This window comes from Trichogramma pretiosum, unplaced genomic scaffold, assembly GCF_000599845.2.
Source record: "Trichogramma pretiosum strain Unisexual culture from Peru unplaced genomic scaffold, Tpre_2.0 scaffold76, whole genome shotgun sequence".
NCBI lineage: Eukaryota > Metazoa > Arthropoda > Insecta > Hymenoptera > Trichogrammatidae > Trichogramma > Trichogramma pretiosum.
In genome coordinates this window covers 7,079-16,482 of record NW_019640848.1, presented here as the reverse complement: position 1 = coordinate 16,482, position 9,404 = coordinate 7,079, and positions in this window count along the sequence as shown.

Sequence of the window (9,404 nt, the reverse complement as noted above, 5' to 3'; positions counted from 1 at the left end):
TCCAGTTAATCTGTTCTCTCATGCTGGTCGCGCTCGTGCCTCGCGCTACTGCGGCCTGCATGCGACAGCAGCGCCGTTGCGGTCCGGACGCTAAGCTACGCGTATGGCTTACGATATGCAGTGGGCATAAGCGTGCATCGTATGCTTTACGATATACAATGGGCCTAACATTCGGCCATAGTTGCATGCGTTTGGTCCTCCAAACGGTAAATGATAAAAAAAATTATTTTATTTGTTTGATTACAATACAAGGTCAGATCTAAATCATAGTAAACTGAAGTATTTAAGATACAAAATATAAATACGTAACAGAGTATTTTCATACCTAATAAATTATTAAACACATTCATAATCATTGAGTTTTTTAGGAGCTTTTCTTACTCTTTGAGGTCTTTCGACTTTTTGATTCACACCTTTTTGATCCACACATTTTTTATCAACACATTTTTGATTAACAACGGTTTCTTTGTTTTGAGCAGTCATTTTTTCTTTTTCATTACAAGTTTTATCATCAACCGAAGCCGCGTCATTATAATTTTCATCAGAACTATATTCTGCTTCATTGTCAGACTCTTCACTCTCAGACATACTATCGTTTTTATTGCTCCAAATCTTCATCTGGCTTACATGAGCAGTGGACTCAAATTTTTTATCATTAAAACTGTTACGTTTTTTAATTCTATAAGTATCACTAGGTAAAGTGTCCACTACGACCATAGGCCCGCCAAAGATTTGTTGCAGTTTACACGATTCGTCGGTAGCTACAGGGTTTTTCTTGATAAATACAATGTCTCCTATGTTATATTTAATACCACGGTAACGATTTTGATCGAAGCGCTTTTTATAATTTGCCTGATTTTCTATAATATTCTCTCGAATTTCTTTTTGTACCTCAGACGGTAAATTATAAGTTTCGCAATGATTTGTAATCTCTCTCGAATAAGCGTCTTCGAATCTAGGTAAGTATCGGTAAAGAGCTTCGAAAGGCGTCTTGCCAGTAGACTTGCTAATCGTAGAGTTTATGTCGCGTTCGAGCTTTTTAATTTTTGTGTCCCAATCACTCTGCGTTTCAATATCAGATGCTACTTTTATAGCCGGTAGCATTGTTTGATTAAGACATCCAATTAGGCCATTAGCTCTAGGATGACGACTAGAATTAAGAGTATGCTTAATTTTATAAGTATTACATAGTTCGTCAAATAAATGAAAAGTGAAACACGTGCCACGGTCAGAAATTATGCGCTCGGGTGCGCCGAATCTTTCAATGAATTCACGAACTCTATTTACAGTCGTTCTCGCATCAGTCGATCTTACCGCTACAATATATGCATACTTAGTTAAATTATCAATTATTCCTAATATATATTTATTCTTTCTTGGGGTCGTTGGGAAATGATCAATGATCCATGTGAATGATCTGGAACGGTCTGATTCCCGGCGGGATTGGGTGTAATTCACCTTCTTGTTTTCCAAATTTTCTTTTAGTAAGAATACATTCCATACAGTTTTTAATGTGCACTCGAATATACCGCTTCATACCAGAAAAATAGTAATAATCTTGCATTATTTTAAGAGTTTTAAAAACACCAAAGTGACTATTTAAGTCATGATAGCGAATGACCAAGGCTTTGCGCATATTACGAGGTACTACAAAAACTTCGCGAGTTACATTGTTAATTACTTTAAATAATAATCCATCTTTAAGAACGAAATCGTTCGTGGCACTTTTTTCACTTTTTGATCTCTCTTCGAGAGGTTTACTCAGAATTTGAATCTTTTGCAAAATTATCAAAATTATTTAATAAAATTTCATCTTCGCGCGTTCTTATCGTATTAATCCTTTTATAATCGGTATCAAACTTAGTATTTTCAACTGGTGCACGAGACAGAGCGTCAACGTGAAGCATCGACGTTCCTTTTCTGTACTTTATCTCAAAATCATACTCAGAAATAGCATTCAACGTGCGATCTACGCATTCTGAGTTTTCCATGCGTTAATATTAATTAAGCATTGGCAATCAGTCACAAATACAAATTTCATACCGATTAGAAAAGATCTGAGTCTACTCAGTGACCACGCAATAGCTAATAGTTTGAGTCTCGAAGAATGATATGATTTCTCTGTGTCAGACATCCGTCTCGACACTGCGTACACGAGTCGCAGATCATCTTTTTCGTCTGCTTGAAATAACATTGCCGCGAGGCCTAGTGCCGACGCATCTGTATGAAGCTCGGTTCGTGAAGCATCTGGATTGTACATGTGCAATATCGGACGCTGTGACAATTTATTTTTAATTCATCAAAAGCTTTTTCTTGCGTATCCGTCCAAACGTATTTTTGCGGCGCTTTCAACATACTTGTCAAGGGTTTGGCTATCTGCGCGAAAAAGGGAATAAATCTCCGAAAGAAACTACACAGGCCGACAAATTGCCGTATTTCATGTATATTATTTGGTTTAGGGAACTTAGAAATCGCGTCAATTTTCCGAACTCCCGCTTGCACAGTACCGTTTCCGATTAAAAATCCAAGATACTCGATCACTCTCATGCCAAAGCGACACTTTGACAAATTTATCGTTAAACGCGCTTCTTTAAGCAATTGTAATACTATTACCAAGGAATTCATCAGATCATCCCACGAATTCGCGTAAATACACGTGTCGTCAAAGAAGGTAAACGCGATGCCTTTCTTATGCGCAACGCCTAGAACCTTTTCCATCATTTTCGCGAAAAACATCGGTGCACAGGCTAAGCCAAACATTGCACGTTCGAAATCGCCTGTCTGTTTCTCAGTGATGAATGCCGTCTTTGCTTTTGCATTTTCGGTCAGTGGCATCTGTAAATATCCATGAGCCAAATCAACCGTAATAAAGAATTTAGTCTCGTTAAGTTTTGTAAGCAGTTCGTCAAAATTAGGTATCGGAAAATGAACGCGCTTGGTTATTTTATTTAATTTACGGTAATCAATTACCATTCGCGGTGTGCCATCTTTCTTTCGCACAATAAATGCAGGGCTAGCATACTCCGATGACGTTTCTTTTACGATTCCTAATTTTTTGTACTCGTCAACAATTTGATCCAATTTGTCACGATCTTTCGCTTTTAATTTATACGGTTTTGATTGTTTTCGACTTCTATATCCATTGTCAATGCATTAGTACAACCAATCTCACTTACATTGCGCGCAACACACATACTGCATAAATTCAAATTATTAACAATTTGTTCTTTTTGTTCATTTGACTCATTTTCGTCCGCTATTACTTCGTCTTTCGTAACAGGTTCAGAACGTACTTTTATTTCGGGTAGCTCGTGTACACTCATAATTTTCTCTCCTATTTTAGCTCCTACTTTTACAATTTCTGTATCGCCAAAATTTGTTACAGGCAAATGTAATTTACTAGCATGCGTTTTAACCTTAATGAAATTAATCGTATTTTTAGGCAACGTTAATTCTTCGAGAGAATGAGTTTTTTCTACTGGAATTGGTCGGTCATGAAATAAGGTCGGGTCTATATTTAAAAATTCTAGTTCGTATCCAACACGTTTATACATAACGTCTAGCGCTTCGGTGAACGGGCGACCAATAATCAGATCATAGTCTTGTGCGCTATCTGGAACTATGGGAAATTCTACGATTTTAGGCTTTAGATTTTTGAGACATAATTCTGCCGAAGTCGTTCCAGGAGAAATAACCTCACTCTCGCCGAAGCCTCCTAGAAGCGTTTTGTAATGTGTCATTTTTAAGTCTAACATAACACGGTGGTTGACTTTATCGTATTTACTTCGGCGCCTATATCAATTTCAGCCATAATCTTTACACCGTTTACTAATACATTCCGAAAAAATTTTTCGTCTTTCGCGCTATTACCACACAGATTATTATTACGTATAACGTTGACATTCGACTTTACTGGTTTAACTTCCAACGGGCAATTTTTGGCGATATGGCCTTCACCCTTACATGCATAGCATATCAAACTTCTTTTGTTTTTACAATCACGAGCAAGATGACCGACTTGTTTATTTTTTTTTTTTTTTTTTTTTTTTTTTTTTTTTTTTTTTTTTTTTTTTTTTTTTTTTTTTTTTTTTTTTTTTTTTTTTTTTTTTTTTTTTTTTTTTTTTTTTTTTTTTTTTTTTTTTTTTTTTTTTTTTTTTTTTTTTTTTTTTTTTTTTTTTTTTTTTTTTTTTTTTTTTTTTTTTTTTTTTTTTTTTTTTTTTTTTTTTTTTTTTTTTTTTTTTTTTTTTTTTTTTTTTTTTTTTTTTTTTTTTTTTTTTTTTTTTTTTTTTTTTTTTTTTTTTTTTTTTTTTTTTTTTTTTTTTTTTTTTTTTTTTTTTTTTTATAGATAGAGAAATGCGTTACGCACCGTAAGGAGGTTGGAGTTGAAGTCAACCCCGAACCTCCCCGTGTGTGGGACTCGCCCTCAACCGATTTGTGTCGGTGAGGGAATACCCACTAAAACTCTATCTGCCCGAGTGATGGAAGTGCTCGGACGCGGCTTTATTTCGTGGTGCCGTCTTAGATGGTGGGAGACCACGTCCTCCAAAAGATGTGCGCGAGATGATGTCAAGGCTACCCTATGCCTTCTCTTCGACCTGCAGAGTTAATACCTGTATAACCACTGATGTGCGTGGTCATTTTATTCCACCGGAGCCAATTCATGTACGAACCACGGAGAGCTCTAAACGTGATGGAATCCAAACATTTGCTCAATCCGAGTTCGCACAGACTCGCGGCGGAAGCAGCGGACCAGATACCCCGCCAGGAGATCGTGATCGAAGAGAACGAGATGTTATCGTTCTCGATCCTATACTCACTGGCGACCTGATGACGAATGTCAGGGGTATCATATTTGGCGACTTTCCGACGGTACGAGTCGTCAAGGGCCGATGAAGCGCCGATGACATTTATTACCCTTACGTGTGTCGTTCGTTGAGCTGCTACTGCTATCTCTTGACTCTTCGGAGTTGTTTACGTTGTCGGATGTACTCTGAGTCGAGACTCGTTGTTTCCCAGAAGCCACCGAATTCTTCAAGTTGTAACGCTCGCGTCGATGAGAGCTGACCATTTCAAATTTTATCATATCTTGAAGCATGTCGTCGGTTGTTGCATAATCCTTGGCTAAGATGTGGTTTGCCAGCTCCTTTGACCATAAACCGTCGGCGACTTCATCGCGAATTTCTTGCTTGTCGAGCTCTAATCCATCACATAGCCAAATTTTATCCAAGACGTACTCTTGTAACGTTTCGTTTTTCAATTGTGAACGTTTACTCATAACTCGAAGCTTATCGCTCTTGCTGAGCCTTTTCGTGAACGTAGCTTTGAATGACGTTTTCAATGTGTCGTAACTGATGAGAGAGGTCACGCGGGTCAAGTACCACTTCAACGCCGCGCCTTTGAGATGTCCTTTAGCTATATTGAATGCAACTGCGTCTGACCAATTATGAATATTCTCCAGCTCGCTTAACCAGACATCCGCTGCTTTAGATAGTAGTAATGATTAGGTTATTTAACTTTTAACAAATCATAATTTCTTTTATATATAATTAGTATATAAATTATTCTACAGTTTTATTTTTCTTTTTAAAATTTAATAATACATTTATTAAGTATATATAATTACATTTGGTTTTAGAATATATATATGTATGTATATCAATTACATATGTAATTACATTAATATAATTTTTTTAATGGTGTTGTTTCTGGCATTTTTTGTAAATTTTCTTATTATAATGTTGAAATATATCTCTCATATCTCGCCCAGTAAAAAATTAAAAATTAATTTTATAATATGCTAGTTATGTAAGATATTTTCAATTAATAAAAATGATACTTACATGTTAAGTACGAATTTCGAATTGGTAGAATTCCATTCTCCTTTATTTTTTCTAAAAGCTCTCCAAAGGTAAGGAGCTCCCAAAAGTGCACCGTTTCATATTTCTTGTAAATATCTCCGAAGTCCTCCCTCAACAGCGGTTTGATAGCCTCAATTTCTTCCTCTAGGAATGGGGGAAATTCGGCTGAACGCTCCCTACGTCTTAGTTCCGCTGAAGCTCGTTCGGCCCATAATCTGTAAAAAAAATTAGCATTCAAGGAATTATTAAACATTCGTAAATTTACATTAGATTTTTCGGTATAGTTAGGTTACTCTGGATTTTTTTTATTTAATAAATTGTGATACTTACTCGCACACTTCCTTCGCTGTTCTCAAACTGCACGCGTCCACGAAACCAAATAAAACATCTAAAATGTCGATACACAATAGAGCTATTTTTACTAATTTTGGGTTAATTATATTTTGGCTCCGAAAAAAAACTGCGTAACAGTTGAGCGAGTCGTTGCAAGAGTAATGTATTTTGAAATAAACGACGATCGTTTGTTTCAATGACAAACGACGATCTTTCGTCTGCACGATGAATAGACGACGACGATATGAGCGACGATCGTTTGTTGCAAACACACACCCTCTACGTATTTAGGGACGCGCTGCATACAAATCGCATATTTGGTAAGTTGGATTAATCATTTTTCGTCAATATCGCATGTTTTATGTAAGTCGATTCAAAAAAGCTCTATTTATTATCATTATTAGTGGCATGGGGTAATTGAATCAGCGTTTAATTTAGATTGGGCTCTTTGGGCCCAAAAAATTTTGACCAACGATGAAATCGGCAATATTCAACTCATGAACGGTGAATTCCCCTTCATGCCACCGACAAAAATGAGGGAGCAATTAATGCTTAATTGCAGTGCGAAAACTGTTCGAAGGGTAATGCACACCACGATTGACATTCAATGCTTCAAACCAGCCGTGAAAAATAAATTAATTCAACTGCACAAAAACAGGAGAGTCGAATTTGCCCAACGTCATTTGAATTTGACCGAAGAACAGTGGCAGAAAACTGTGTTTCTTGACGAAAAGGTACGATTTATAAATGATCCTATGCGAATGAAAAATTAACTCTTATACGAATAATTATTTTTGTCTAGGTTTTTTCTACTCACAAAGACGGGCGGTCAAATAGTTGGCGTCCTAGAAATACAAGGTATTTTAATACATTTTTGTATTGTTTTACTCTTATAATCCTAATTATTTTGAACAGGTATGAAGAAAAGTATATTCTCCCTCGAAGTTGGAACGGTCGTGCAACAAAATGTTTTTTTGGATTCAATTCCGGTTACGGTCCAGGTTCGTTGGTTCCCGTAGACAAAAGATTAAATTCTGAGGGATACTTAGATTTATTAGAGGAAGTCTTCGTTTCGACAATGCATGCGATTTTTGGCGATGAAGAAGTCATAAATGTGATTGAAGATAATAGTGCTATCCACACGGCGCATATAGTACGCAATTGGTGGAGAAATCAGCCTCAATTTAACAGGCTTGATTTGCCAGAACGTTCTCCCGAGATAAACATAATAGAGGTGTTTATTTAAACTATTTAGTTTGCTAAATTATCTGTAAATTATATATAACATGGTCCGAAATGGTGAGCGTGTTATGTACCGAACTTGCTTTTCCTTGCACGGGCTTCTGCGCAATCGCATAGCCGACGGAGATGCAGGTCGGTACGGAGTCGATCTTCTGCTTGGCTGCTGATGTGGGTTCGATTCCTGATAAACGCGTTGAAACGCGAAGAAGTCGTAGATGCACTCCTGGTATCGATGGTACAAAACGATGAAAAATAATGACCTCAGAGAGGTGGGTCGACGTTGCCTCGACTCTCGAGAGGAAGACTTACGTCGGGGGAGGTCAAGCCAATAGAATACAACAGACTTGTTGCTATTCGTATGTGCGTGCTCCGCTCGTTCAACGGCAAGTCGGAGCTTGCAAGGGTAGGTCGATGACCCGCGAGTCGTGAGACTCAGGTAGCGCGACTCTTTCCTTTAGGCGATCTGGCCCGAGTTACGGGTCGGCGGGGCACTTGCCCGGGTTGAAACTCAAACACGGCGAACGTGATGCTCGAAAATGTAGATGGGGCTGCACCAGGTGCACTTGGTTGGCGCTTCTATCTTCCATAGGTCGGCTCGACATCCTTCGCACCTCTCGATGATCATGCGTCGGACCTCGGTCTCATATCCTACGAGGTGGTGGTGGGTGATTCTGTAGCGTCCCCAGGTGTCCTTGACCCTCTCTCCGCAGCAGAGCAGTCCCACAGTTTCGTTGTTTCTTGAGGAGGTTAACACCGCCTGGACATGAACCTTGCCCCTCATCCGCTCGTTGGTGACTCTCATTCGTCCCTCGTGGAAGCGGCGGAGCAACTCCATATCTTCGCCTACGGTGTTGAATAGCCACCAGGTCGTTGTTACACCTCGAGGCTGCCCTGCTGGCAGCGGGATCGCCTGCACGTAGAGTGCTCGGCGGAGTTGGGGTAGCGCCACTTCTTGTCGTGCGACGACTTGATTGCCGGCGTAGCGGCCTCAGCTTCTCCGGCCTCGTGAGTCGCCACATGCTCAATTGCGGCACGAGCCATCACCTCTCCTTGGCCAAGAGGATCGATGAGGGGACCAAGGCCTGTTGCGACTTGAAGTAAGTACAATACATGTAGAAGTAAGTACAAATGTTATATTTTTTCGAGGTTTTTTAGCGTTAAAAAATATGACAATATTAGATATTTGTCATTTTTTTACGGTTTGTGTTATTTTACTCGCATTGAAACTGTTGTGCCCCCATAATAAATTTTTTAGCTTTGAAGAACACGAAATAACCTTTGATTTGGTCATGTTAAGAAAATTTTATTACAAACAGAACCGAAGATATAGCAAATAAACGTTTGACAAGAAATCGAGAAAAAAAGGATAAGTTGTTATTTTTAGTTTTGTTCATTTGAAAAATATTAAACACACTTTAATCCATATTTTGAGTTGTACAGTTTTGAAGTGCTGAAAATTACCTCTAATTTGGTCACTTTAAAAATATTATAAGTCACACAGAACCGGAAATACAGCTGTATGAAGTTTCATGAAAAATCCACGTATCAAATCTAGTTCATCAACGGTTCACACATTTAATACTTAAATTATTCGTGAATCTTCATATATATGTATCTCCGGTTCTATATAACTTGGAATGTTTTTGAAGTAACCAAATTAAAGGTTGTTTTCTGCACTTTAAAGCTGTACAACTATGAATAAGGATTTAAGTGAGTTTACTATGTTTCAACTAAACAAACCCCCCAAAAAACACCATTATTAAATAACGGCAATAATGGTTTGATGCAGATTAAGAAAGCATTTCACTATAGTAGCAGCTAGGATTTTCGTTCAAACGGTTCCATATTCAGTGGCTTACATTCTTTCGAACACTTACAACAGAATTCAGAGGTATTTTTGGCAAACCTATATGCTCTTCAAGCACACTGTGAATTTTTTTATAACATTTATTTCAATAAAAATTTGTTTAT